This window comes from Patagioenas fasciata, chromosome 10 (genome assembly GCF_037038585.1).
Source record: "Patagioenas fasciata isolate bPatFas1 chromosome 10, bPatFas1.hap1, whole genome shotgun sequence".
NCBI classification, from domain to species: Eukaryota; Metazoa; Chordata; class Aves; order Columbiformes; family Columbidae; genus Patagioenas; species Patagioenas fasciata.
The window spans coordinates 8062328-8075716 of record NC_092529.1 but is presented as its reverse complement, the minus strand read 5'-3'; the positions used below and the strand labels follow the sequence as shown (position 1 = coordinate 8075716).

At 40.7% G+C, this 13389-nt stretch overlaps 1 protein-coding gene across 16 annotated transcripts in view; it reads left to right on the top strand.

The window, feature by feature from the left end:
• The first annotated feature begins 12520 nt into the window (after positions 1–12520).
• The window catches only part of ATP2B2 (ATPase plasma membrane Ca2+ transporting 2), a 393712-nt gene continuing 392843 nt past the window's right edge, over positions 12521–13389 (top strand). For 6 of the 16 annotated variants that reach the window (XM_071813033.1, XM_065845971.2, XM_071813025.1 and 3 more), the window contains exon 1: positions 12894–13202. The gene's annotated coding sequence lies outside the window, so the exon portion shown is untranslated. Of the gene's footprint in view, positions 12536–12889; positions 13203–13389 lie in introns of those variants that run through there. The other 10 variants (XM_071813035.1, XM_065845973.2, XM_065845975.2 and 7 more) reach the window with 7 other exon arrangements.

Below are 13389 nucleotides of genomic sequence, written 5' to 3'. Positions count from 1 at the left end.
AGTGGGTGGCCTAGGAAGGTGACAGGATTTTCACCAAGGATGGGTTTAAGATGAATTTAGACAAGGGTCTCCAAGGAATAGCATGGATATAGAAACTGTTCTTCCTAGAGCTGTGGGTAGGCTGGGAGATGTCTCAAATCCTTTTCTTGTGCAGCCTCATGCACAAAACCATTTTTAAAACTTATTTTGTCACCTAAGGAAAAGATGAGTTTTCAAAAAGTTCTTGACAAATTTCAGCCCGTCCTTAGCTAATCTATGAAAATAACTGTGGAAAGAAGAAAAACTGTCCATTGGTTTTAAGATGTTTTTTGTTCAGATGTCTACAATAACGTGTCCATCATTCTGATGCCTGAGCACCTCTATTGCACTCTGAATGCTTTTCTGCATTCTATTGGATTTTATATTTAACTTTATTCCAATGTCATCTCAGGGAAGTATGCCAGTACAGATGCTGCTTAGGTGAGACAGACCTACACAGCAGGATATTCCATATATGGTTTATCAGCTACTCCATGTAGAAGCCAGATACACCGGCAGGCTTTGCTGGAAATATTTGGGTACCTTCAAGAACCTGTCATTCAGCTGATGCCAAACAACCGGCATCTAACTTCAACCATCAGCTCTGTCAGAGGAATGAAAGTGACTGGGCACAGAATGGGCATGAAAATCACAAACACAGGTTATTTTCATCTGTGTGCATGATGGCTACTTGTCCCAAAGGGCAACAGGACGAGCTCAAAACTGGAACATTTAGCTCATACTGCAAATCATTGGATGATACCATTAGTCTTGTGATCTTGGGAGAAGTTTAGTCCTGATCTTCATTCTCCAAAAGAATTAGCACAAGAAAGTGGTTTGGGTCCCCCTTTATGCTTTTGGTTTTGTGGGGTTTTTTTGTTTGTTTTGATGTCTTTTTCAGTTGTTTTGCCCTCCTCTCAGTGGCATGAATTTACAATTCAAAATGAACAAAGCAGATTAACTGGTGAACATCCACAATAGTCTCTCTTTTCCCCACTCATTTTTCCTTGTTTTAATGTTAGGGTATCACCTCTTTGAAGAAAAAAGTCAAAAAGCAGCCATGTAATGTCTCTTACACAGTGATTATGTGCAGATGTAATCACCGATCCTGACACCAGAAAATCTAAATTTGTGGTGTTCCAAGTGCACTGATGGTCAACACCACAGGGTCAGTACTCTGCTGTGACCCGTGTCCAGTGCTGGACTTCCTACCTTTTATAATACGGAGTTCCCAATTTCAATTTTACAGGCAGCCTTGAATCTCTTCTGCTCCACGGCTGAGAACAGCCGCTGCCCTGTGCATCTGTGCTTTATTTTATCACTTCTGTACATTAACCAGAAAACACTGGCTATTTCAGGCGATATGTAATCCAAATAGATGTCTTCCTTCCCCCAAGGAAAATAGCAAAGAACCAGTACCATTCATCATTTAAAAATGGAAAAATCTACAAAGAGGTAGTACAAATGTAGAGCTTAATGGGCTGTGTCCAAATGACATTTTTCTGGTGGTATCATCAAATGCAAGAGACAAACACAAAAGGCGTATCATCAAGAAAAACAGCAATCTTATCGAAACTGAGATTGACAAAATTGTGAAATATTTAGCATCGACCTCTGTTGTTGTGTAAAATGTTTTTAGCTCATCTTTTACTGGATGCACAGGCCTATAATTGGGGTAGAATTCTGAGATGTACTAAGCTGAAGCTGCACAGCAAAACACCAGGGATCCCAAAGCTTTGCTTTCCGTTTCGGTATTTCCCTGTGATGTTGCCTTGCACGTTGCAACATTGTTCTTTGACTGTGAGCTGGTTTTGGCAACTGGCTGCACAGCGCTTTTTCATTCCTGCCCCTGTGTTCTAGATTCTTGCGTATGGACCCAAGGGATTCTTAAATCCAAAGCTACATTTCTTAAGCAGGACTTATCTCTGTGCTGAACCTGAGAGGTGCGAACACGGTGACTGCTGCAGGGGTCCAGTCTGAACATTCGTGGCGGTTTTTTTTCCCCATCACTGACACTGTTGGAGCTTCTTAAGAATGGTACTCACATTACTTTCCTGTTTTCCAAAAGGCATTTTGTACCTGAGAGTTCAATAATGCATATTTATATTTTTAAATGTTAAGGGTCTCCTTGAAAACTTGGCTCTCGGCCTGTCCTGAGCGAATTCCTACTTGCAGATTATGTTAGTGAAGTGCATGAGTTGCTAAATGAATCTGTGACTTCACTTGTTAATTACATCACGTATATGTGACTTGAACAGTGAAGTCATTGCGGGGGAGACGAGGGGGAACACAAAACCCATTATTTATTTCAAGCTGAAGAAATACGCTTATTATCTCGTAGGTCTGCATTTTTAGAAGCTAATACGTTAACTTGAAACCTGTGTCTCGTTCTGCTTTCTACTTAGCTCTGTAGCAAAGTGTTGGCTCTGCCATAGTCCTCCCAAAGCTGCCATTCAGAGCCTGAAACCAAACTAATCTTTGTTATATTATGTCAAAACAAAAAACAGAGAAACTGACGCTAGAGTCAATAGCAGCACTTTAGTTCTTAACTAGTTTCTGTCAGGAGAGAGGAAGAGAAAATAAAGTAAGTTGTAACAAAGTGAAAGATTTTCATGCAATTGTATATAACGAAGAGAAGACAAGGGAACAGAAACACAAAGTATGCACAGTCTTTATTGCGAGATTCTCCTTAAGCAGATGGTTTTAGTGTGTTAAGAGTTGCAAAAGGCCAAAGTGATTTACATGTGGCAATAATATCAAACAGTTTTTATACACCTTTGTAATAATAAGCCTAAAATATTGCTGGTTTAAAACTACTTTCATGTGGAATAAGAATCACTTGGAAAAAAATAAAGTATCATTTCCTTCAAAAGAGTTATTAAAATATTTTATAGTTGTAGCTAGTGGTTTTGTGTTATGGGTCTCTCAGCCTTTTCCTGTATTGCACTGTATGTTGTCAGCAGAAGACAGTTACAGTGGGGCTTCTCTGTTTTGGGGAGTTGTGAAGCTTGGTAACATGATAATCTTACTGTAATTTTAACAAAAGAAAGCAAATTAATTCCTTTTTGGGGCACTAATCAAGAGGCATAGCTCTAAGGTAAACGGAATTTTCTACCTACTCCTGTCTCCTATCACAACAGTCCAGAGCTGTTCAGAAATTTTTCCAGTCTTGTTGAATATATCCCCTAATCTGCAAAGACCTTTTCAGAGCAATACCTTATCTATGATCACATAAACATGCTCATTTCCTTGATAAATTGCAGACGTTTGGCAGGTATGTCAGCAAGGAAAGGCTGACCCTGGTTGTTTCAGGAAGGAATTGCTCCCCAGGGCCGGAATTAAGGACAGAAGGAAATCCTGGTGTGAAGTGGTGATACCAGTTAGTGTCAGTAAGAGTTGAAGTAGTCATCTGAACACAATTTTATTGCATATAGTTTTTGCTATTAAATTTTGATTTCAGCATCATAAAACTTGCAGCAAAGTCTCAGACTTCCCTGCTGACCATTAAAGGTATGATCTGTAATGATAAAACCAGAGGAAGACAGAACTTAAGAGATCATCCAAACTAGAGCTCTACCATTTCTTTGCTTCTATGTGTTGCTTATGTATTGCTGGCAGTATGGGAATTTGTTCCACCCTTAGTATCTCTATTAATTTGCATGTAATTTGCTTTCCCTGTCACTAGTAAAAGGATCAAGGCCTAACATTAAGATGAGATGTAACAGATGATGGAAAAGCTAAAGTGAGCTGGAGGATCAAAGTGTCATCGTGGGCTTTCTGGGGCTCTCACACTTGTGTGCGACCGCTGAAATGCAAGGGGTGGAAGGGCTGGGTTTTCTTTTCCCCTTCTTGACCTATTTCTGTCCCCTCTTTTTTGCTCAACTATAAAATGCTGCAGTGTTTCACAATCACTTTGACAAAAATTGGTACATGGAAACATTTGCATAGTCTTTGTTCATTCCTGTGCAAAACATGATTTATTGAAGGTTGTAGCTTGACAAGGTAGCATCTGAATATTCGAGCACTGCTCTTCCACAAGAAAGGAGGGTTTACTTGTCTTTACCCACTTTAAAGTTGAGTCATTTCCTATAAATACACTGAACATAATGAGGATTTAGGCATGAAACAGTTTGTGCTAGCATTTTAAGAACAAATCTTGTATTTTTTATGCACTTGAAATACATGCTAGGCTAATCTTAGGATGCCTTTTAAAGCTTAGAAAGGTCAAATAAGTGCTTTGTGCAATCACACACCTAAGTTGTATTTAACTTTTCATTAACTTTTCAGTGTGCTAAAAAATATGCATAATTCATTTCCCTCCTGTTTTTATGTAACTGAATGATAAATGAATAGGAGATGGGGAAAAAGAATGAGAGAGTGGTGAAGGTTTGTCATGTGCGCCAACCACTGGGGAACCACTACGACTACCGACTCAAAGAGCACGTCACTTTATAGCTTCATTTTTATTCAGATTCTACTAAGTTATATAATTAAAATAATATTAATCTGTACTAAGTACATCTACTCAAACAACCCTTATAACTGTAGAACTTTGCAATAATTACTGCTTGGGTATAGTCTTTCTGATTAATATATGCCATTGCAGTTCATTAAAAGTAATTAATGTGAGTGCATAGTCTGTGAAAAGTTTTAAGGTGTGGGTGAAGACTTGCTGGTATCTTTTTGCTGTGCTTTTCCTTTATGGGTTTACTCTTGTCTTGTATAATAAAACAACCTTCTTCAAATATTTCCATAACTAGGTTTGCTTTCTTTGGTTTTACATAACTGAACATACACTTAAGACTGTCCTCTGTGCTTATATGTAGATTACAAAATGTTCGTAGTATCTGGGCAGATGCTTCTTTCCTTGGTATGAGTTGATTTGCTGCCTTTAACATTTGCCTTAGTGCAGAAATGTCTGGATTTTCCTTGCTGAAGCTCATAGTGAATCAAATGTGTATTTTCAATTTTGCCAGTTGTTGGAGACTAAATGCAGAAAAGACTGATGAACACTGATTTACCCAAGAAATAAACCAGAGACAGAAAACTTAGAGAAGAAACAGCAATGACACAATTTACAAGACACGGCCCTGCCTCCTTCGGCTGGTAACACAACAGCCCCTCTTCGGTACTGCCGTGCTGCGCAAACACCTCCTTCCTCTCTTCCTCTGCAGAGAAAGTGAGGAAATGCTGTGGAGCAACCAGAGGTAGTGGGGAGAAATTCTTGATGCTTATCCCAACCTGTTCAATCATGGGGAAAACAAGTCATTGAATTGCAAACAGGAAGATTTCTGAGACACTCAGGGACTTTTTAGCCTTACCAGTCATCCCACAACTGCTAACAAGCCACACGGAAGGACTGGCAGACCAGTCACCGCGACCTTTTCAAACGTTGTTGTTTTCCAATATACCCCACTTCACTCCTGCTACTGAGATCCAGGCTTTCTAGGCGTAACTGGGACAGCAAGCTGTGTGTAGTAACCTTTTCAGTTGCCACACTCAGGAAATTAGATTTTCTTTTTCTTCTGCTACTCAGTCAGAAAATCTTGTTTATTTTGGTGAAATATGTAAAATGTAATGTAATATATAAAATAATAGGTAGTGTTTGTAAATGAGGACAGAATGCATCAGCCAAGAAGCAGTGCCAGACTTGTAGCGAAATATCATTTGATAGGCATTGCAGAGAAACCTAAAAACTGTAAATGCCATCTTATGAGAATAATACTTTTCCCATTTACTTGTTTTTGGTAGGATATCACATACACATAAGGAAAAGTTCAAACTATCTCTATGAGGTAATGATATCTGAAATCTTCCAGAGGGTGGGTGGTTAGGTGGGATGTTTTTGTGCAGCCTATTGGTATTCTGTGTCAAACACTATCCCCAAGGTAGTTTTGATCCATTTGATCCACCAGAAAATACTAGAGATAATATTTGCAGCATCAGTACATCTGGAGAAACTCCGGTCACTCCAGAACAGCATTTAAAAATAAAATTCATCGTTATGTTGATCCATGATTAATTAAGAGTTGTGTGGAAAGTTAGAGAGACACTGTGGTTTGGATGCTCTTTGTCAGTAAATTGTTGTTGCTGGTTTATAGCTTTAAATGACAATTCTCAGTGACATGAACAAGAAGTTTCAACAAATCTATTTGATGGAGGTGCTGGAGGAGAAGCTGCAGAAGAGCTGAGGATGGACAGCACCGCCAGCTTCCCTGCTCAAAGCACGTACAAGCCCAGCAGGTTCCCCAGGACTGCGGCCGCCAGGTTTGTGTGTCTCCAAGGCTGGAGGCTCTCTGGCTTGTTTTGTCATTTAATACAGAACCTTTTTGAATTTTTTTCCCCGCTCTTCTCTGGGGTAATCCACTGACACTAAATTTAGGCTGATGTGAATAAAATCAGAGTTTATTGTCTGAGAAAAAGACTACAAGTAGTTTTGAACTAGGAATAATTTTTTACCTAGAAGTTCCAGATCAATATAAATCAATATGTTGCTGAAGCACTACAAGAAAACAAAAAGCTGAATGAAAAATAAGAAAAAAGTCTTGTACCCTTCCCATCCATATTGTATTCCATGTCCATGTTTTTTCTCTCTTCCTGTTTGCACTCATCACTAGAATACATATCTAAGACCGTTAGACAGATAGATTTCATTATAAAACAATATACTATATTAATCCTGTTAAAGTGCCTAATTTAGGTGTGTGATCACCTTAAATTCCTCTCCAAATAATGGAAAGATGTAAATGATGATACCGCAGAGGTCTTAGGAGACCTGGAATGCCATCTGGATGCACTTACTTCTCTTTTCATTGTTTTATATGTATGTGTATGTATGTATGTTATTTGTACACACACACGCTCTGGACTCTAGGAAGAATGCTCCAAACTTCACCACCGTGGTTCAGTATAATGAATATAATATAATCATACGATATATTAAATGTACAAGTAAGATCCTGGTAAGAACACACTTTTTGAAGAATTAAAGCCTGCAGGTGAGATCACACACAAATGTTCGTGCCGTCCACACTAAGAACAAGAACTGTCTCGCTGCAGTTTCCATACACAGTTAACTACTTATGCAGTTAAACGACTCAGGCTGCACATTGCAACAGGCATGCTGGTAATTGTGGGATTAATTTGCAAGCTTGGAGGTACCTGAGTCTGTCCACGTCTGACAGGAATGCTTATGTTCATCTCACCACGGAGCTCATTTGTAGTAATTGTGAAGGGATTCAAAGTGACTATTTATAGAGTGCTTGGGAGAAATAAGTGCTATATTCATTAGCAGAAGTTTTGGCCAGAAGCTGAGAAAGTGAAAAAGCAGGCTTCAATGTTGATAAATTGCAGAGCAGCCTACCAGCATTGTCAGCTTCCCTCTGCACTGACATGGGTCCCCCGAGCCGATCCAAGGGCTTCCTGATTGTTTTTCCTGGCATCTATGACTTCGAGCAATCACTTGCTTAGAACGCATGTTGGCAGATTTGCCCTTGTGCTGTTTTTTATTACGAGTTTAAGAATGAAAGGTAAATGGGCTTCCCAACAAAAAGGCGTGAATGTAATTTACAACTTTGAAGCTGAAGAAGATATTTTAAAATGTTATTATTCTCAAAACAACTGAATTATTCTTACCCAAACAGCAGCAGGTTATATCTGGTATTTATACAATGACCACTGGGACTATATCTAGATTCTGTTTCCCTTGCTAATCCACTTTTATTTGCAACATTAATTCTGTGTTATTGATAAATATTTTCTTTTAGGAATTTTGTGTAGTATTTTTCCAGGAAATTTCTACTGAAACTTTGGATGACAACTAGTACTTACATCAATTATTCTGTTTTCCCTTGGGAAACTGCTGTAGAAAGCAAGGACTGACTTTTAAATTTATAGGAATGTTGAGACAAGCTTGCCAATACTCAGCTTGTTTTCCAGTACTGACCTTTAGATGCTGCTTTGTTTTCACTGCTTTTTTGGATTTTACTCTTACTTCTGAAATGACCCACATCCCATGTCCAGGAATTTAATTACCTTCCACATCGAAAATTTTTGCTACTGACACTAAGGATCATGCAAACCATTGCCTATTTCATTCCATCACTATTTTTTCTTGGAAAACAAAGTCAAAGAAGTAGTCGAAAAATCGAAAGAAAATAACCATGTTTGGGGAGATTGTGATTATGATTACTGTCCTCAAAATACAGCTATAAGTTGTCGTCTTTTTTTCTGAACTGTAAAATAACTGTGCTCTGATTTAACCTTCAGTAGTTCACTGTCCTTTGTTTCTCACATCTACAGTGTTTTCAGGGTTTTTAATTCAACACTACATCCAATTGAGCACTTTCCTTCCTGTACTTTCTTGTGAACAGATAGATAGATTCAATGCAATAGGTAAGTAGTTTTTAAAATGATGCAATTCTTAGTAACACTTTTCATTTTGCCAACTGATTTCTCACAGTTATCTATGGAGTGAGTATTAGGTAAGATTTCAGATTTTTTAAAAGCAGACTCTGCATAATTGGATTGTCTCAATGTATTGCAAAAAGGTTTAAATACTGCGAAAAGCTCTTTCTCATAATTTATTCTATTCACTTAAAAGAACTTTGTGATTGCTAATGAGTTCGGAGGTAAAAAAAAATATTCTGCTCTCATGTGTGTGTATATATATATATGTATATATATTTTCAGAAGATTATGACAAACCAAGTCAGATTATCCATGTGGCAAACTGACTTGTGGTCTTTTCAGAAGATCCAAAATCCTGTTATGTTCTCTCCATTTGCCATATTCTTCTGACTTTTTTTTTTTATTTTTTGGTGGCAGTTTTTGCATCCTCTTCTTGCAGCTCGTTCTTTGGTGGGCTCTGGTGGTTTTTTTGGTTGATTAGCTTTTTTTTGTGTTTTTTTTTAGAATAAATGTATTGTAGACACCTCCATAAGTTCTAAATGGCACAGAAAATGGCCTTTTACATTGTTTCTAAGTGCTTTTGGGTACAAGATCATCAACTTCATGTCAGGCTTAACAAATTACTTACAGTTTGAGAATTCTTTTTGCCATGGAAGCACCAGATTTATTTTATAGAGAAATCAACTGGTGACTTTGAGTCAATCTTATTTCTAGCCAGGGTCATTAGGGCCAACAGGGTCAGCAAACAGGAACGTTGTTCAGGCCTTGCCTCTGGCCTCAGAGCAGATGGGTATTGAAACCCCTCTGCTTTTTGCATAGCTGAAGCTGGACCAGATCAAGATCATTTCACGTAAGTGCAAATATAATGTGTGCTTCACTGTTCACTATTTTTGCTTTGATACTGAATTAGAACTGTGAAATGATGGTTGCAGAATATCCCACTCGATCTAACAATCCTCTGGTAGACCATTGTGGATTTTTTAAAAACAAAACAGAGGGCAGATATTTGTTATCTTCTCCTAATCTTCTCCTGTAGTGCATATGACATTCAAATGTTAAATGCAAAAAGCAACTTCTCATGCTGGCTGCTGTAAACCTTCCTGGCAACCTCACCGACTGCGTTACTGCCACAGCCTTTGTCCGTCTTTACTTTTGCTCTTAAAAACAAGAGATGTTTAGGACTGGTTGGCTTTTCACTGGGAGACTGTGACGTGAGGGTGTGAAATTACTTCAGGAGATCACGCTGGCGATTCACAGGGATATGCTTTCTGCTCTATCAGATGCTGGACTTAAGCCATAGTTCAGTGGCATATGATACCATGGGAGTTTTTTCTTAACAGCAACTAAGGTTGGGTCTGAACCTTCTGGTAATTAAATGTCTGAATTCGTTATAAAAGAGTAGGACTTAATGGCTGCAAGTCAAATATGGGAACTCCAAATATCTTTCCCGGTCCTCATATTTCACAAAGCTCTGTACTGCTGTATAACAGCTCCTCGTACAATATTCCTGCCTGCTTCATAAAGAATGATGACAGGTTTTACGATTGCACTTTGCTCTGTTAATCTACGCACTACCACATTTTTGGCAGATCAAGAATTCTTCACTTTCATTCTTAGCGTTGCCATTTGGCACCAACACCACTTAAAGGTAAACTCCGTAAGTGCATAAGGATTCCTCGGGATGGAAGATGTTACGTGTACATTTTGAAAATGTCATAGTTATATGCTTTAATACATACATCTATTTTAGAAGTTTAATAAAGGATGCTGAAATATGAATAGCTATTTCATTCTAACATAATACAGCCAAAATATAAGTTGTTGAATTGGCATCCATTGTCCCCTCTTTTAAAAAATTTCCTTGAAATTCTTCCTGTGTTTCATTAGCGTGGAAAATAAGCTCTAGGTTGTGAAATGTATGTGAAGCTGAAACTTGAGAACTGTCTGACAAGTACAATTCACTATGAGATTATTCAAACTTGAGGTAAGCTTAGTGCCAAAGTGTTTGGCCATTACACGATCTCTGCTCCTTTACATTCTTTTGACAAAGCACATTACCTCCGCTATGCATTTATTTGCCCATTAACCAGGAAAATGAGGAAGAATTTAAAGAAATACCTAAACTTCACCTTAGGTAAGAGAATGTGCAATGAATTTAGTGAAGAACATAACACAAATGCTCCTAATCTCCAAAACATATTGAGAAGTGTTAAATTATAGTAGATCAGTTGATGCCGTTGTTAACATCATGCCTTATCTTGTAGTATTGTTAAAACCTGTACGTGAGAGGTTGAGTTCTTGGAAATACTGCAGTAAGAGATCTCCAAAGGAAAAAAAGAGATGTTGAGACCTCTATCATGTACTCTCTGTAAAAATACAAGGATAGCTTCTAAAGCTGTCAGAAACTCGAGAAATTCTGTATGACAGTTTGCATGGAAAAAATGTCATAGGCAGAAGATACTAAAATGAAGAAAGCTGCCTTGTCATTCATTGTTTATCACAAGTGATAAAGAGCCATGTACTTCTGCTATTTCACCATGATTTTAAAAAATCAGTCGTAGGGGCTAAATATCTTAAAATGGAGAGGAGACAAGGAAAATATAATTTGTTTGTACTGCTCTGGTGTTATTAGTCCTAGCTGCAGTAGCTGACCAGCTGTGGATGTTAAGATGTGATGAATCACATGCTCTGAGACCATCCTTCTGTGCAATATTTAAATCCTGAGCTCTGCACTGCGACCCTTAGTGCTTAACAGGTGTGGTTTTGTGTAGAATTGGGTATTTTTGTGAAAAGTCTGTAGGACATAATGTTTTTATGCAGTGCAGAATATCAGCCAAATGTGTTTGCATGCAGCTAGTAAGAATGCACATCTAATGCTTTTCAAATGCTACTCCAATCATCTGCTTTAAATGATTAATAAGCATGAGCTGAAAATAGCACCACATTTACCTAATGTTTGCATGATTATTTTTGTAAACATTTCATTCAGGCTTTCTCTGCCATCTTTCTAAGCATTGTCAAAACAGAGAGGTTGCTATTCTTGATTAGTTTTTTCTCAGTTTGTTTGATCTTCACCATGACCCAGGGAGATGCAGCAGGGGAAAGCACCAGAAATGTTGATTCTCATTTGACAGTAACCATGTGGTTTAAGATTAAATAAGAAAACCAATCTAGATATCTGCAGGATAGTTACAGGTTTCTGATGTTTTCCAAAGCTAGTATCTGAACTTGTCGAGAACTAGGTGCCTGTATTTTGCTAATGAGCTTGTCTGAAAGCATTACAAAAATATGGTCACAGCTCCTCCTGGTTCTAAATAAGTTAGAAAGAGTTTTAAAAGATGTGGAGGGATTTGTACTTTTGTTACGTTGACTGACCTACTTTTTGTTAAGTCCTTGCTGAGATAAGGTTAAGACTGGAATTTAAATGGTGTTAAGGAAGAAGCCAAGATAGTAATCAGAATATAATTAACAGTGTATCATCTCTCAAACAACCAGGGCTGGCCAGCACTGCTATTCACCGATCAAAAGTGGTGGAAGGTTTCCAGTTTTCCAAGTAAAACACCGGTGTTGTTTGCTGTAGCAGTCTACAGGTGTAGTGTGATGTGTATGAATCCTTTACAACAAACAAAAATCCCTCCCACTTAGCAAATATTTTTTGCCACTCTTCAAAGTTTGCCCTATCTCAGTTCATGTTTGGAGACATTCAGTAACAGGTTTTGACTCTCATGGTGAAAAGGTTATATGGCACAATAGAACTGTTATGAAATCTAATTTAAGCCTATGCGTAAAACCAGGAAGGTTTGGTTAAATACCCAACATCAGCTACTGTGGCAATGTTTCAAACATGCCGTCTGTTTTTTGGCAATGTTGTAAGGAAAAGTAGTATCTTCAAATCTAAATTGGGGGGGGTTTGACTAATTTTCTGATGCTGGAGTGTCAGTTCCTCAGTCCATGTGATGTATGTCATCTGTACATTGTGCTTCCTTCATAAAGTGAAAATACACGTTTTTCCACAGGTCCCGTGTCCCGGGGTGGGACTCTCCATCATCCCTCAGGATCAGGATCACGCCTTCTCCTTGAGATTTTTGGAGAATTCTGACTGAAAACTGTGAGTACCGAGAACACCGAACCAGCAGGTCCCAAACCTTTGCTGACTGACTGACGGCCACCCCGGCACCCGCTGTGCCCGCGGCGGGTCCGACCCGCCCTCACCTGCGCGGCGGCTCCGCGCGGTTCCCGCCGCTGCCCCGACATCTTGCGAGCGGTGCGAGGGGCAGATCCTAGCGCCATAACCTGAACAGTGTAACACTCGTGGGGGTGCAGGGGGATGCCCCACGCTCCCTCAGGACGCCCCAGCCGCGGCCCTGCGCTCCTCAGCGCGGCTCTGGGCTCTGAGGGGGCCCTGGGCGGGAGGCGAGGGGCGCGCTTCCCCCCGCGCCGCTGCGCGCCCCCTGGAGCCCCGGCGGAGCTGGGCGCGGCGCCGGCCTCTCCCCGCTGAGGGGAGCCCCAGCCCTGCCGGGGGAGGCGAGGCTCCGCTGGGGCCGGCACCTTGGCTGGGAGGGGAGAGGCGCTGCCCGCCCCCCCAGGGCTTCCCCGCTCGCCGCGGCCCCGCTAAGTCTGACGAAGCGCCGCCGCCCCCCACCGCAGCGCAGCGGCCCGGCGCAGGAGGGAGGAGGCGCCGTGCGCGGCCCGACTCCGCGGGCGCCGCCGCTGAGGGGACAAGCGGCCGCCTCCGCGCTCCCGGCGGCTCCGCTCGGCTCCGCTCGCAGGCTCAGGTAGGAGCGGGATCCCGGCACAGCCCGGCTCCGCCGTCCTGAGGGGTGCTGTGGGGAGCGGCGACCCCCGGGGGCTGCCCCGCGCTGAGGTGACCTTGAGGCGCGGGGGGCGGCGGGGAGCGCTGCCGGGGTGGTGGCGGCGGGAGCCCGCCGGGGCGAAGCTGGGAGCAGCGGGATGCGGCTGGAG